The sequence below is a fragment of the Cynocephalus volans genome, chromosome 2 (genome assembly GCF_027409185.1).
Source record: "Cynocephalus volans isolate mCynVol1 chromosome 2, mCynVol1.pri, whole genome shotgun sequence".
NCBI classification, from domain to species: domain Eukaryota; kingdom Metazoa; phylum Chordata; class Mammalia; order Dermoptera; family Cynocephalidae; genus Cynocephalus; species Cynocephalus volans.
Genome location: NC_084461.1, coordinates 223663109 through 223680510, shown reverse-complemented (window position 1 = coordinate 223680510; position 17402 = coordinate 223663109). Strand labels below are relative to the sequence as shown.

General features: G+C 45.8%; 1 long non-coding RNA gene across 1 annotated transcript; it reads left to right on the top strand.

Annotated features, from left to right (window-relative positions):
• The first annotated feature begins 3 nt into the window (after positions 1-3).
• LOC134369223 (uncharacterized) lies at positions 4-14594 on the top strand. The gene is made up of 2 exons (XR_010022599.1): positions 4-65; positions 13765-14594. It is a non-coding gene; the product is annotated as an uncharacterized LOC134369223 (long non-coding RNA).
• The last annotated feature ends 2808 nt before the right edge of the window (positions 14595-17402 follow it).

The window sequence follows — 17402 nt, the reverse complement described above, 5'->3', positions numbered from 1 at the left end:
CCGCCCCGCCCCGGGCACACGGGTAGGGTGCGGGCGTCCGGCGGTGCCCGAGGGAATGCGGAGAGGTTCGTAGCGTCCCGCCTGCCGCTTGTCCCCGGGCCGCCTCCCAGCGCGCCGCGCGCCTCCTGAGTCCCCGGACTCCAGGGGACTTGCTCCCCGAAAGCCCCGGAGAAAGCAGCCCCGACTCGGCCCCGGAGGGAGGGTCGGGTCTGCGGGCGGAGGCCAGGAGCCCGGGTGACGCGACCCTGGGCTTTCCAGCAGAGGCCGCTGCGCAGGCGCCGTGGTCACCTGTGCGCCCGCGTCTGGCGCGGGGGTGGGAGGAGGCTGCTCTGTGGAGGCCGGAGCGTGCGTTTCTGTGGCCGTGGGCGTCCCGTGCGGTCGGCCGTGTGCTTGGCGTGGCCTCTCGGAACTCTCCGTCGTTTGGGAAATCCGACCCCGCGAGTAAAGAGAAGGGAGCCGCTCCCAGTACCGCGTCCTGCACGAGGTTTTGTCCGCGCGAGTGCGGGCAGGGAGGGCAGGGAAGCACAGGCCGCGTGGGGAACAGTTCAGTGTTTCTGGGGTGTGCGGGTGGCAGGGCCGGGAGGGGGGCGATGGAAACATTAGCAGTTTCTGTTTATCTCATCACCCCCGGTCCTGGACTTGTTCTCCCCCACGCCCAGTATAAATCGTTTTAGTTTCATTGTCTTCGTTTCCTCGTCTTCTTAGGGTCACATGGCCAGTTTCGAATCTGATACGGATTTTCAAGAAAAATGCAGGTTGTCTGTATGTGCAAAAATCAGCCCGGGATTTGAGTCTCTGGGCTCCGGGCATTGGTGTCATAGCTGCGGATTGGGGGTAAAGAGACTGAGCTGTGCCGTCTACTTGCTGTGTGACCTCGACTGTGTTGCAGCCCTTCTGGGCCTGTTTCCCCACCTGCAAAAAGTGAGGAGACTAAAGAAGACCAGTTCAGGTGCCCTCCCAGTTCTGCCTTTGCTTGAATTCTTGCAGAACGGCCACCTCAGGGTCACCTCTGCCACAGCAGGGTCCCCATGGTTGGTGACCTCCTTTTGTAACACATTTGCTCTTCCACAGCCCAAACATTAGATCTCATCAACGCTGAGACCAACTGGGTGCTCCTAAAAGGTTTTTAAAAACACTGGGGAAAATTCAACATATCTTTCGACCTCTGAGCATTAGATCCTAAGAATTCATTTACGCCCAACAGAAGTAGACAGCACCAGGGTGACACACAATGACCCTGGGCTCTCCAGCGCTTGAGTGTGAATCATTCTCTTTGACCCAGTTGATGCTTGTTCCAGGGCCACGACCAGCCTTGGGGGGATGATCATTTGGGGCAGAAACCTGAGGTGTCCTGTGCACCAATAGTATGTTAGACTCTGTGCCGGTGCTTTACATCAGAGATCCTGCAATTCCCTCAACACTGCTGGGCCGTGGGTGTTACATTTTATGTGCAATACAGGTTTCCATCGTCAGGGTCCTCAGTTCCTTCGGAAGGAGGGGTCACCTTTTCTTTTCGGTATTCAATAGAACTGCATTTGGCTTTTAGTTCACTTATGGTGGGGGCTGTGGATACTGTTAGTTGCCAACCCAATATCCATTCCCTTCTTCTGAAATATCCCAGGCAGTGGGGATATTGGCCAGTGGCTATTCTGAGCACCTGTTTGGCCCAAACACCATGGATGGGAGGGGAAAGAAAAAAAAAAAAAAAAAAAAAAAGAAGGAAGGAAGGAAGAAAAGGAAAGGAAAAGAAAGGAAAGGAGAGAAACCAGCTTGTTTGCTTGTTTGGAGCAAGCAGCAACATGCCAGCCCCAGTGATGACTTGTGTTTTTCACACTACACTTACAACCCAATAGTGGGTTGTGAAATTAATTTAATGGATGACATGATGAGTACTTTAAAAAGTAGAAGAGAAAATGCCAGTGTGCAGCACCCATAGTAAATGTAAGTTGTGTTTTATGAAGCTTTTGTTTGTATTATGTTTTAGCTATGTGTATTAGGCTGTGACATAAAATGTGTTTCTCACTGTGGGCCACAGTCAAAAAAGTGAAAACAGCTGGCTCAGTCAATCTTGACAGTCCTTTTCACGGCTTCCCCAGCTTTCTTTGACGTTAGAAGTGGCCATAAGATCCACTACTGGGCAACGAGACAGGAGAAAGATTGCTGGGGAAGGGGGGATTTGAGGAAGGGTGATGATAACTTTTGCTTTTCTGGTAGGACAAACAGATGTGCCTTTCTGTCTCAAATGTGGATAGCATGTGCAATGTCTGGTGCATTGTCAGCCATTTTGAGATCATGATACAACATGTTTACCTGCTAGGGCTGGTGGAGCGTAAATATAAAAGGAGTCGCAGTCTTTATTAATATCATGGAGCTCCCGTACCATGCCTGCACTGCCTACTCCAAACTCCTTACCAAGGAGAAGAAGATACCCCTATTTCTTTAAGACAGAGGTTGGGAAACTTTTTCTGTAAAGGGCTAGATGTAAATATTTTAGGCTTTGTGGGCTAAATGGTCTGTGTCACAACTGCTCAACTCTGCTCTTGTAGTTTGAAAGTAGCCATCGACAGTATGTAAACCAAAGACGTGGGTGCAGTCCTGATATAACCATTCTGGCTACATGTGGTCCATGGACCCTAGTTTGCCAGCTCCTTCCGTAGGTGATCTTGCCCCTGGGTTGCCTGTCTGGCCTCATCTCTTCGTGCCCCTCCCGTTCTCTGCTCTGGTCGGCTGTTTCTCCCACACTGTCGGGCCCCTGCCTCGGGGCTTCTGCACTTGCTGTTGCTCCCCTCACCTCCTCCAGGGCTGCACTCACAAGTCACCTTCTTTTTGCAGTCTTCCCTGGCCCTGCCTAAAGTGCCCCTCCCTGGCCCACACATTAGCATTCTCTGACATGCTGTGTGTTTCAAGTCTTTATCATGAGCTCTTTGAGGGAGGGACACCGTGTTTCTTTAAAAACAAACTCTGCCTGGAATGTCACGGTGTTTAATCAGTATTGGATGTATGATTGGTTCTTGCCTTTTTGTCAGATTCAGGTAAGAATACAGACTCAGGAGGCTCAATTCCCCATTCCAGGTGACACGTGAGGAAAGTGCTACAATGTGGAGGCCCTGTGTGGTTGTGTCTGTGCCACCAGGGAGTGGGGGTAGAACAACATCCACCTCTGATGGAACATCAGGTCTCAGGGGGGCTGAGGCCACAGCAAGTTTCTGCAAGACTCCTTGCTCTAGGGCTTTACCCCAGTAAAGGGGGCCTTTGGGAGTTCCTTAAGGGCGCAGGGCATCCACTCATCTTGGGCTGTTTCATTCTTTATAGCATTCCTACATCAGAAAGGCTTTAGAAAATGTCATTATTTTGTGAACAGTCCAGACTGACTTGTAAGATCCATAAAAAGCCAAATGGAAACACTCATGATCCAATGTTTTTAGTAAAGAGCCACAAAGAATGGATTTATGTTTGATTTGCAAGTGGGGAAGCTTAAAGGAGCCTAAGGGTCTGATAAAACACAGGTGAGTCTGTCTGTCAGGTCAGGGCATCTGCAGACAGGTCGCTGTGCTCAGGATTTGCTTTAGGCATCCTGCACCAGGTGCTGCTCTGAGAAGACTGAGGAGTTACCGTTGTCCCCTGTGCTTCCAGGGGCAAGTAGCAAAAATGCCAAGGTATAATCACATAGTTGTCGAGCTACAATTTAGATTTTTGAGTCTTAAGAATAGATTTGTATATTTTAATGTTAATGATCTTAATAATGAGAACCATTTTTGAGACCATTCCTTGAAACAGTAAATGGGATTCTGAATTAAAATTACTGATCAATTGCCTAAGGCCTTTTCTGAATGGCCTTGTATAATTTTTTTCCCTTCACCAGCTCCAATATAAGATTGAGAACAAATAACTTTTTCAAGAAGTTGGTGTGATTTCAAATGTATATTCCTTAGAAAACAATTGGATGATTGCACTTGATTGGCAGGAAGAGGCCACTTACAGAATGCTTCTTGCTCCCTTTGCTTTGGTGGAATCCTTGAGTAATGAGGTCACCCTACTGCATGATCTTAACATACAGAAGACTGTGAGGATTTGCCTTCAGTTTTCAGGTGACTTCTCAAAAACTCTGTGTGTCCTTCTTCTATATGAAATGGTTTTCATTAACTCCATTTGTTAGCATATAGATAATTTAAGGTTAATATAAGGAACTCTTCAACCCATAGCAGAGGCAGGCTGGATATCATAATTTTTTCCTCAAATGGACATAAATTTTAGTGATACATGCTGCATAAGCGCCTTCTCATTAAACACACATGGGCACGCATAAGCACACATGCATTTTATGTATTATTTTTCCTGTGTGGTTGCACTGTGGAAAAGCTTCTGTATCCTGCCCTGTAGAACTAAGTGCTTGAGCACAGGGTTTGCTAGGAGGAAGGGAGTTGGCTTTAAAAGGTGGTATCATCTCACCCCAGTTAGACTGGCTATAATCAAAAAGAACGAGGGTAACAAATGCTGGCGAGGATGCGGAGAGAAAGGAACACTCCTACACTGTTGATGGGACTGTAAATTAGTACAACCACTATGGAAAACAGTATGGATCCAGCAATCCCACTTCTGGGTATATACCCAAAGGAATGGAAATCAGCATGTTGAAGGGACATCTGCACTCCCATGTTCATTGCAGCTCTGTTTACAATAGCCAAGACATGGAACCAACCTAAATGTCCATTCATGGATGACTGGATAAGGAAACTGTGGTATATACACACCATGGAATACTACTCTGCCATAAAAATAATGGAATTCTCACATTTAACACAACATGGGTGAGCCTAGAAAAACTTGTGTTGAGTGAAATAAGCAAAGCACAGAGGGATAAATACCTTATGTACTCTCTCATATGTGGGAGCTAAGAAATAAAGAAGAAAGGAAAGAAATCCACAGTGGTGCGTTGGACTTGCAGAAGGAGGGAACATACCTAGGGATACAAAGTGGAGTGGGGAAAGGGGGATGGGGAGGGAGGTTGGGGATAATTGAGGGGTTAATTGGGTGGGGGAAACAGGGTATAATCACAATTTGTGGTAGTGGACATGATGCCAGTATGGATCTGGCCATCACATCTTAGGCGTGAGTGGTGACAATTGGCTTTGTACTACGTGAATATTCATAGCCTATAAAAAAAAAAAGGTGGCATTGCTAAAAATTGTTGCTGAGACTTCCTTCTGGGGAAAAATAACTGCTTGGCTCAAGCCCTTTTTCCACTGGGTCTCTGAGAAAGGGTGCTACTGTCTAATCCATGTCTGCTACAAAAACATAAGTGAGGACAAGGATGTCCCGGCCTTAGGCAGAGAGCATAAATAGGGTTGGACTGTTGGTGAGTCAAAAGCTCTTTTTCTTCACCCTCTCCTCCCTATATTCTTGATTCTGGAAATATAGAATTTTTTTTTTTTTTCAGTTTCTCCAGCAGTACAAGTTGGAAGGCTAGGGAAGGGATGTCTCTCTACTTCCTGAGGCTTCTCCTGCCTTCTGAAGCCTTTCTCTCATCCACACTTCACCCGTCCACCTTCTGCCTGGTCTGCACTTCTGGAAGGCGCAGACACTGTGGGGCTGCTAGAAAGCTGATTATTATTAACGAACATTGTAACCTCTGTGAGTTGATAACATCTTAGAAATATGATAATAATTATGGCAATGAAAGACTCCTGAACAAATTGCATTTTCAATATAATTATAATTTTAATCATGTCAGAAAGAGGCTTTATGTTGTTCAACATTTTGATTCATTTAAGAAACAGTAAGACTGCTGGACCCAGGGAGCTAGGCATGCAACAGCGCAAGGGCAGGCGGATTTACAGAACAGCGCTGCCCGAGGGGAAGTGTCTTTTTTCTTTTTCTTTTCTTTTTTTTTTTTTTATTCTTTGGGGGAGTGTCTTAAGAAGGGATTTTCCTCCACAAAGAGCCTGCTGTTGCTCAGGGGCCAGAGTTCCTGTGACTAGTAAGGTACTCACTGAGATGCAGGGCTGTGAGCTGGTCAGCCACCAGGACCTTCCCTCAAGCCAGGATATGAAGCAGCCAAAGGAAGTGGAGACCTCCCAGATGGAAAAGAAAAGGAACTTTGAGAGAGCACAGAACATCTGTACAAACGGGTCGACTGTCCAGCTCCTGCACTGTGTATTTCAAAACAGACTATCCACAGGGCACTTTGGGAAAAACCTCCACTGGAGAATGTGGCTGCTCCTGTGTCCTGGGGGGAAGCAGAGGCAGTCTCCTCTTCCCAGTATGCAGCTTCCAAGGAATGTAAAGCATTCCGCAAGGGGGAGGGGCAAACTGGCCCAGAGCTAGCCAGACTTGACCTGTTAACCCTGTGTTTAAAAGATGTTTCAGTTGAGATGACATCACCTCTGAGCCTGCCATGAAAGCCACCTCTGTTTAGCTCCCAGTTTGATGGGGCTGCCCGTCCCCAAATTGCCTTCCCAGTCTTTGTTACTGCGAACCAAGGACCTGTGTGTTTAAGGAAGGATAGAACCACATAATTGCTCTTGTCTCTGTTTGGAAATCTTCTGTATTAGTCATTTTCTGTTGCTTATAACAGAATACCCAAAACTGGGTAAGGTAGTATGTATAGAAAATGCAATTTATTTCTTACAGTTTTGGAGGCTAGGAAGTCCATGGTCCAGGGGGTGCATCTGGTGAGGTCAGGGTCCATGGTGACCAGAGTCTCTCATAGCAAGAATGGCAAGAGCTCTCTAACATGCTCAGTTGCTCTCCTTATAAAGCCACATGTGCCACTCCTGTGACAACCCACCAAACCATTCACCCATTACTTCATGAATGGATTAATCCATTCATGAGGGCATGGTTCTTACAATCCAATCACCTCTTAAAGGCTCCACCTTTCAAATACCATAGTCAGATTTCCCACCCTCTTGACACTGTTACAATGTTGATCAAGTTTCAAAGAATTTTGAGGGGATGTTCAATCCACAGCATTGTCTCTGTCTTTTCACCTTAAAAACTCTCTCTCAGGGGCTGGCCGGTTAGCTCAGTTGGTTATTAGAGCAGGGTACTGATAAGACCAAGGTCCAGGGTTCTATCCCTGTACTGGTCAGCCACCAAAACAAACAAACAAAGAAAAATAAGCTGTCTATGTTATAGTTGGAACAAAATTAGAATGACCAGTGTATTAGTTAGTGTTCTTTAGAAAAACGCACCAATAGGGCATTTTATGTATGTTTTATGCATATGTTGTATTATTGAGAGATAGAGACAGAGACAGAAATAGAGATAGAGAGAGATTTTAAGCAATAAATGGTGCACGTGACTGTGGGTTGGCAAGTCCAAAATCTGTTGCACAGGTCCCAGCAGGCTGCAATGTTGAGTCTGAAATCTGCAGACCAGCAGGCTGGAAACTCAGGCAAGGTTTCTGTGTTAATCTTGAGGCAGAATTGATGCTTTTTCAGGAAACTTAAATCTTTGCTCTTATAGCCTTCAGCTAATTGGATGAGGCCCACCCACATTTTGGAGGGTAATCTTCTAATTTATATGTTAATCTCAACTAAAAAATACCTTCACAGCGAAATCTGTGCTGGTGTTTGGTCAAGGAACTGGGCAGTGTAGGCTGGCCAGGCTGACTCGTAAAATCAGCCATCAAAAGCAGTAGCTGCAGAGAGCTTGACCAACTGCTCGTGTTCCCTGATGTCCTGTCAGGACAGACTCTGTGCACACGCCAGGGCATTGGAGACTCCTCAGGATGTAACAGGCCTCTTTTTCCTGGGATTTTATGTTTTAGCGTACCTATGTGGCCTGTAACAATTTTTGAGGAAGTTTTGCTTCTCCATTAGCCTAATGAGTCTACATTAGAGATTGGCAAACATTTCTGTAAAGGGCCAGATAGCAAATATTTTCATATTTGCAGGCCACACCATCTCTCTTGTGAAAGCAGCCATAGGTGATATGTAAATGAAAGAATGGGGATGTGTGCTAATAAAACTTTATGTGCAAAAACAAGCAGAGGGCCTGATTTGGTCCACGGGTAAAGGAAGACTTTGTGGTGTTATTGGACCTTTTCTCCCCACCAGCCCTGGCTACGGGAGTCGCTAAGCTACACTGTGGGTTGGGATGCTTTTAGCTATGAGGAATAAAAAACCAAAAGGGGATTTTATTACCTCACATAATAAAAAGGCCAGGAATGGGTAGTTCCAGAGTTGGTTAATTTGGTGTGTCAAAGTCATCTTCGGGAACCTAGGCTCTTTTCCTCTTTGCTCTCTGCCATCTTCAGCATGTTGGTTTAATTTCTCCTGGTATTTGCAAATGATTCCTATACTTCCCTGCAGACATGCCACAGTCAGCAGAAGAAGAGGAAGGGGGTGCTCCAGTAGGGCTCCTTTTAATATCGGGGAAACCTTTCCTAGAATTTTTGCGGTCATCTTCCTCACTTCCCATTGGGCCAGAATTAGGGTATGGGTGCCCTGCTGAGGATGGACCCATGTGACTGGCTGGGTGAAGTGCACGGCTGGCCAAAGGGAAGAAGGTAGATGAAGCACGGGAATTGTCTTGACCAGCAAGTGAGACATCAGTGGTGGCCCTGGGAGGAAGCCCGGCAGTGCCTGCTATAGCTCTGCAGAGTCCCCGCGGATGCAGTGGGTCCGTTCCAGGGGGCAAGGTCACTGCCTCTGATGAGTGAGCAGCGTCTAGAGGGGACAAGGAAGAAACAGGCTGGAGAGAGCAGTTTCTCTGCAGAGTGCCATGCGTGAGGAGTAAGGCTCCGGGTAGGTGGGAGAGGACGCTGGCTGGAGAGAGGTAGTGTGGCCAGGAGCACTGGGAGCCTCCAAGCCAGAGGAAGGGAACAGAAGATGCCCGTGGGGCAGTGAAGTGAAGAGCAGCTGGGCCCCGAGGCCAGAGAGGCCCTCCCCAGCTGCTGGGGGTGGGAGATGGGATATCATGAAATATATTTGGTCTCGACCCCGTTCCTGGCATACAACTCCTAAAATCTTTGGAGTCTCTAAACTAATATGTGTCTTTTTGTATGCTGATGAGTTGACTGATGGCAGGCCTCCTCTAGGCGGCTTCAGGATGGAAGCTGGTCATCAGAGAAAGCAAGGCAGAATTAGAGAGAAGCTGGAGGTTAACTTGACTGTCAATAGCCAATGAAGATGCCTCCATAAAACCCGCAAAGCTTGAGTTCAGAGGGCTCCGGGGTGGCTGAACACATGCAGGCTTCTGGAGGGCAGCTCCCCCTGCCCCCCACATACCTTGCACTGTCCTCTCTTCTTCTGGCTGCTTATTTGTATCCTTTAAAATATCCTTTGTAATAAACTGGTAAACATTAAGTGTTTCCCTGACATCTGTGAGCTGCTCGGAAAATTAATGGAATCCAGAAGGGGGTCATGAGAACCCCGATTTACAGCTGGTTGGTCAGAAGCACAGGCAAAACAACCTAGGCCTGTGACCTGCATGGGAAATGGGAGGCGGTCTTGTGGGACTGAGCCCTCCCCCCGTGGACTCTGACACCACTTCCAGGTAGAAAGTGTCAGAACTGAGTTGAAGTAGAGGACACCCAGCTGGTGTCTGCTGAGGAATTGACCGCTTGCTTGGTGTGTGGGGTCCTTCCCTGCTTTGGTCATAGAAGTCTTCTGTGATGATTGTTGTGATGTGAGAGCAGAGGAAACATAGTTTGTTTTTCTCCACCAGTGGAGTTAGCCAGTGAGCTGTGGGACCAGGGAGTAAGTGGCCCTGGGGAGGCTGGGTGTGGGCTGGGCTCTCTATGCTAACCTTCTCTGTAAGTCCTAGGCATTGGTGTGCAGCAGGCAGGAGCAGCATAAGACCTGGGCCCCTGGAAGGAAACTGAGGGGCAGGCTAGATATTATGCTGTGTAGATATTATGCTGTGTTTCTAAGTGTCAAGGTGACATTTTCTTAGCCATTTCTTACCTGCATGGGGAGACCCTGCTGAGGCTGGGATTCTTGTCCTGGGCTTTGGGCATGGCAGGGCCAGGCAGGAGGGCTTGGCACAGCTCCCAGGCTCTGCTGGGAGCTTCTGGAGGGGGGCACCCCTCCCCACCCAAGGGAACTCTGAAAGGTGCCAGGTCTTCAGGGTGAGAGCAGCACAGTGAGGACCACCCCGAGGGTGGCAGAGCCCAGGCTCCCTCTGGCTCTGTGTGTGCTGGGGTGTGGGTGGCTCAGTGCTCAGAATAGAAATGGCCCCAGGTACAGGTGCACAAAGGTGGAAATGAGGGTGTGGTTTGCCTTGTTCCACCTGCGTTAGTGCTCCTCATTCTCTAATTTCCTTTATCCTCTCTGTCAATCATCCTCTTTCCTCCTCCCCATCCACCACTCCCCCCAGAAAAATTAGAGTCACAGGTGACTTAGTGGGAAGGGACTTGTTATGGACTGAATGCCTGTGTCCCCCACAATTTATATGTGAAGCCCTGATCCCCAATGTGGTGGTATCAGGAGGTGGGGCCTTGTAGAGGGTTAAAAATCTTGATTCTCGTTTGATTTTTAGACAGGGCTCTTTAGCTAAAGCACTTATAGAACAAAAGTCCTTAGCTAGGGGGCAAGAGCCCACAGCTAGTGGGACAAAAGCCCATCTAATCAATTCTAATCAAGTAAATGTTGATTCTCAGTTGATTCTTAGAAGAGGGTTTTTAGGTAATGCATGTATGGGACAAAAGTCCTCGGTTAGGAGACAACAGTCTACAGCTAGGGGGCAATAGCCCATTGAATCAACTCTAATCACTGTTTAGGTATGGGATTTTATACTTTAATCATTTTAGAGCTAACAGGTGGTTATCATACTGATCTTGTTAAGAGATTTAAAAGAATTGCTGTAGGGAAAAATGTGAAAAAAATGTTTGCTAAGGGTAAGCTGTTTGCTGGTGGAAACTAGAGACAATTATACTTAGATTTAATCATAAGAATGTAACTTTTGCTTAAATTGTTTAAAGAGAGGTTATATTGTAAAATAGATAATGATCACAGTTTGATCAACTTAACTTTTCACGAAATGTACTTTGGAACATCATGCTGTTAGTTTTAATGATGTTATTGTGTTCCATTGTTTAAACTATACTTAGCCATGGATAACTTTCGTCATGTTGCCTATGTTTTTGTGTTCTTTTTAAATGATTAAATCAACTGATTTTTCTTGTGAAACTTCCTTGTCTTTACAATAAAAACCAGAAGCTGACTTTGAATTGGGGCTGTACCCAGTTTCTCCTACTAACAGAGGAGTTGCTGAGGTGCAGTCCCGTCGGGCTTCTCATTGCATTCATGTTGCTTTGCATGATCCTTTTTGTGTCAAGCATGAGAGTGACCATCTTTTTCCACCACGTGACAAAAAGCTGCTGTCTGTGAACCCAGAAGCAGACCCTCACCAGAACTGCCTATGCCAGCACCCTGGTTTTGAACTTCCAGCCTCCAGAACTGTGAGAAATAATGTTTGTTGTTTAAGCCACCCAGTCTATTTTGTTTGTTGTAGCAGCCTGAGCTGACTAAGACAGGGCCTTAGAGACACCTGGTCAGAACTGCCTTTGTTGAAAAGATGAGGGGAGAGAAGCCCAGAGGCAGGGGCCAAGGACATCAGGCAGGTGAGGTCTGCGGCCAGTCTCACGTTGGTCTCCTGATGTCATTAAGAACATCTTCCCTGGAGCCTAGAGTGAATATTTCTACCATTTTTAGCTGCATGCCAGTGTACAATTACTAAATTCCTCATGCTGTAGTTTCCCATCTGTAAAATGGGACTATAACAGACCTGGTGTCACAGGCCATGAGGATTAGAGGAGATAGAACATGCTCTATTAGTCTGTTTTCTGCTGCTTATAACAGAATACCTGAAGCAGGGTAGTTTATAAAGAAATGCAATTTATTTCTCACAGTTTTGGAGGCTGGGGAGTCCACAGTGTAGGGAGTGCATCTGGTGAGGGCCTTCTTCTGGGTGGGGACTTTCTACAGGGTCCTGTGGTGACCAGGCTATCACATGGCGAGAACGGGAAGAGCTCTTTAATGTGCTCACTTGCTCTTCTTATAAAGCTACACATGCCACTCCTGTGACAACCCACTAAACCGTTAACCCATTACATCAAAGTGGATTAATCCATTCAAGAGGGCACAGTCGTCATGATACAATCACCTCTTAAAAGCCCTACCTCTCAACACTGCTGCAGTCACATTTCCCTCCCTCTGACACTGTTATGAGGGGGATCAAGCTTCAGTGAGTTTTGGGGGAACATTTGATCCACAGCACATGCAAAGCTCTGGACACACTCGGGTCTCAGTTCTGCCAGTTGTTATTGTCATCATTGTTGATACAGCTCTTTGCTTTACGCTCTTTGTACTGCACAAAGACCTTCTTTGTTATGTGTGGAAAATGTGTCTGTCTGCTCAGACTCTGATGGACTTGTCCAAGCCTCCCTGATCCCAAGATAGACAATGATATGCCTGATAGGGTTCTGCTACTGCTTTTTTTTTTTTTTTTTTTGTCGTTTTCGTGACCGGTACTCAGCCAGTGAGTGCACCGGCCATTCCTATATAGGATCCGAACCCGCGGCGGGAGCGTCGCCGCACTCCTAGCGCCGCACTCTCCCGAGTGCGCCACAGGCTCGGCCCCTGCTACTGCTTTTGAAGCTCAACTAGATTTCCCTCTGCCTGAATTCATCTCTCATAGAGCACTGTGTGCAATTTTATTGTCACACCATGACTGCCTCATGTCAGCCATAGTTATGTGCCAGCTATGGGATCAGACAGCATGCTGGACTCACTCCTCCAGCCCCAGCACCTTGCGTAGATAGTATCTGGTCCACACAGTAGTGCTTAATAAATGCTGAGTTAAATTGTCCTTAGCAACCTATTCTCTAAGTTTATACTGGTGCTGCTGGTTTAAAAGAAGGAACCTGTTCCACTCTGGAAAGAGGAACCCAAGCCTCAAGACCTATAAATATCTCACCCAGTTTCCTGGAAGCTAGAAACTGAAGTGATAGGGGCTGGTGGCACCCTCCCTATGCCCAACCCCAACATATGCAACCTTAGACAGAAGCAGCTATTTAGGGACACATCAGTCATCAAAGGCACAACCCATTCTCTTTACTCATTATCTGCTCTTTAGAGGGAAATTTGATTTGAGACTCTCAGAGGCTCCCCTGTCTGTGAGGGGTAAGCATTCCCTCGGATGGGCTTCTGAACCTGTCCCAGTTTATTCCCAGTGCCACCTCCAGTTCTGATGTGGTTCTGATGCTCCCCACTTCCCTAGATTGCTGTCCTAAGAGACTATACACATTTCCTAAAAGCACATGCTGTAAAAAAAATTGCACACTGTATCTTTAGACTCAGGTTTGGATTTTCCTGGGGCTTACTCTGAAGTCTCGGTGAATGCTCCCTGTTAATGTGCAGTGCTGGACGTCTCTGAGGCTTGAAGCTGGAAAGACCCTTAAGGATGGCTTCATATCCTCAGGTTACATATGAGGAATAACCCAAGACCCCAGCTCTCAGCAGAGCCATGTGGGACCATGCTCCTGGCCTCCCACCTTTTGTCTCGGTGCTCTCTCTATGCAGCTGTTTCACCCTTGTCATAATGTGGAACTCAGGACATAACATCCCACTTAACCAAAACTCAGCTTCTTGAAATTATTCTTTCCTGTGCAAAGGTAATGACTTATTTCTCTCTTCTCTGGACAATGACAAGACATTCAGTCAGCCAGGCAGGTCCCATGGGAGAGCCCCATTCCAGCCAACAGGGACAGTCCCTCTTTATTTCCTAAGAATATTATATTTTTCCTTCCCTCTCCAGGTGGTCAAAGAGCTGACTGTCTACCAGCAAGCCAGCAGCTGAGCCCAGGACTTTGAGAGACATATGACAGCTGGATAACTGACCAGTGTGCAAAAAAGCTTGAAATTTTGTGCACATGGGATGAGCAAGAGGTTTTCCCATTTACACATACCAAAGGGTATGTTTTCTTTGAGGGAGAAGTGAGGAGTGAAATGGTGCAGAACCCCAGGAAAAGGGGATCAAGTTTACCTCCTGAACAAACCTGTCATTGACAAACCATTGGCTCCAGGTTGAGGTGAAAGCAGCCAGCAAGGCTTGATGAGAGTGACTTGCAGCCTGCAGAGACAGCTGCATCCCAGCAGAGCTGACCAAAGGATCCCAGAACAGCTGTAGGCACCCACGTCCCAGGAAAGGACCATGCAAGGGCCAGGAGGTCTTTGTAAGAACTTCCCTCATATTCAATCCTCAGTTATCCGTGGAAACACCTACTCCTTTTATCCCCTCTTGACAAATAGGGAGTTGGAGTTCCATAAGCTCTGACCAAATGGCTGGTGAAGAGCAGATATAGGGCTCAAGCCTAGTTCTTGTGCACTTGATGGTCAAAGTTCTCATCAATGCAGCTCATTTCTTCGTGGTCATGACAAACAAAAATTAGGAATTAGGAGCAGCACTTCTGGACTCAGATACCTCTTCCCAGCAAAACAAATATTTAACTGGAGAAAATTATGAATATCAGTCATTTGAATCTCCGGAAATTGTCCTAAGGACACACAGCAGGTGGGAAAATATTCATTCAAGAAAATGTACCAAATCTTGATAAGAATAATGAAGGAATGTCTATGGCTTTTGAAGTATGACCCACTCCCTTACCCCCACTCAGCTCCACCTTACAGAAACTGTACTCCAGGTGCTCTAAGCTGGGCAGGTGTGGCCAAAAACAGGGAGCTCCCTCTCCTGCCAGCTCCCGGTCTAGGCTGTGATTTCAGTCTGGGAGGAGCAAATTGCTGGTATCTCTCATTCCCCTTGGCCCTGTGTGCAGAAGCTTTATTCTAGGGAGGCCCAGCCCAGATGACTGAGACTCTCCTTTCCCCAACTGAGCCCCCACTCATACAGTGGAAGCTCTACTCCAGGCGCAGCAGGCTGAGAATACTGGGGCCTTGATGGCCCCAACTCAACTCACTCCTAGGGTAGAAGTTCCATGCTGGGAGGGGCAAGCTGAATACCAGGAGCTACTCCCCCAGCACCTACTTGTACAGTAGAGGTGTCACTCCAGGGAAATGGATTGCTCATCCCAACCCTAGATCCTGTGGAGTGCTACAGGTATTCTGCCCAGTGAGAAAGCAGACAGTAAGGATAAAGAGCTTTGTTTGGAACAGGATGTGAAGAAGTCCATGCATTGGGGAGTTATTGAAAACAATGGCGATCTTGGTGGAGAGTAACTAAAAGGGTGCTCATAATTCTATAATACTGGTAGCAACTAGCAAAAGGGCAGGACAACCAGAAAGTTAATAGAGAACTGGGCAAAGAGAGCCGAGAAGAGCCCTCTTGGGATCGCAGTCAACTCTGGGTGTTGGGAAGGCTGCATGTAAGTGCTAGGCTGTCCTCACTCAGGAGCAATCAGAGGAGGATGTGGGGCAGCCTTTGAAATATCCCCCAATCTGCACACAGATCCACCAACAAGGGGTAAATGCCCTGTTGGCTCAGGGGCTCACACACATCCTCTGACCAAATACTGGACTGGTGGCAACTCCTAGAAAGATAGGCTTAAAAACAAAATCACACACGTTCTTGGAGGTCTGGCACACAGTTTTGTATGCTCAAGGTTGTGTCCTTTCAGGAGCGATCAGAGAAGGTACAACCAAGCTATTGGTCCCTTGCTGAATGTGGGGACAAATGTAAACTCCTTGAACTGTGGTAGAGGCTTCCAAGGTTCCCCCTCCTGTAGTGGTAAAAAGTAAATATCTAACTGGTCAAGGGAGCTTAATCACAATTTTTCACCAACAAATGGCTTAAGCTGACCCAGGGAAAACTCCTAGGTAGCAAGGCTAAAGGATTAAAAACAAGGAACAAAATCTGAGTTGGGACATCAGAGGCTGAACACAGGAAAAATTGGTTGACTTCACAGAATCAGTCCAGCCAAGTCAGTAAACAAACAAATAAATAAACAAACAAGAAGAAGAGACTGGGTGGGGAAGGAGGAACAATGAGTATGGAGAATTGCTACTATATGTTATTTAAAATGTCCATATATTATCTAAAATTTGTTAACAAACATTTTTGAGATATGCAAAAAACAAAACAAAGCAAAACAAACAAACAAACAAACAAACAAAAAACCCCAAATAAGAAATCGTGATACATAGGGAAAAAAAGCAGGCAATAAATACAGCTTTTAAGGAACCCAGATGTTGGGCTTAGCTGACAAAAACTTCAAAGCAGCTGTTATAAATATGTTCAAGGAATGACGTCTTACCAAATACAGACTATCAATAAAGAGATAGAAATTATTAATAAAATGGACCAAATGGAAATTCCAGATTTGAAAAGTACAATAAATGAAATTAAAAATTCACTGGAGAGACTCAATAATAGATTTGAGACACCAAAGGAAAGAATCAGCAACTTGAAGATAAATGGATGGGGATTAAGCAATCTGAAGAACACAGAGAATGCAGAGAAAGAAGAACAAAGAACAATGAACACAGCTTCAGACTAATGTGGGACGCTACTAAGCACAGCACTGTGTGTGTAATGGGAGTATCAGAAGGAAAGGAGAGAGAAAAGGAGCAGAATAAATATTCTAAGAAATCATGCCTGAAAAATTTCAAAGTTTGATGGAAAATATTAATGTACACATCCAAGAAACTCAGAGAATTTCAAGTGAGATAAATACAGAGACCTACATCCGGACACATTATAGTAAAAATGTTGAAAGACAAAGACAAAGAGAAAATCTTGAAAGCAGTAAGAGAAAAATAACTCATCATCTGCATGGGGACCCAATAAGATTAACAGCTGACTTCTCATCAAAAACACCAGAGGCCGGAAGGCAGTGACAGGATATTCAAAGTGCTGAAGGTAAAACCAAAGACCAAAAACCAAAACTTTCACCAAGAATATTATACCCAGCACAACTGCCTTTCAACAACTAAGGTAAAATAATGATATTCCCAAGGAAAGAAAAGCTGAGAGAACTTGTTAGCAGGTATATCTGCCTAATAAGAAATAATAAAGGAAGTTCTTCAGGCAATGACAATAAAAGCACAAAGGAGACAGGTGGAAACAGAGCTCTATTACAGAAAGAAAATGACACCAGATGGTAGCCTGAACTCAAAGGAGGAAATGAAGAAAACCAGAAATGGTAAATGAGAAGGTTAATGTAACAATGATAAATATATACTTCTTTTTTTTTTTTTTTAGCTTCTTTACAAGACTTAAGATTGTAAAAAGTAATAATCATAACAATGTATTATTGGGTTTGTAACATTTATAGAGCTAATATATATATCAATAATAGTGCAAAAAGTGGAGATAAAATGGAGCTATATAAAAGTAAAGTTTCTATATTTCAATGAAATTAAGTTAATACCAATAAATCTAAAGTACATTTTGATGTGTTAAGATGTATATTGTGATTGCTAGAGCAATCGCTAAGAAAA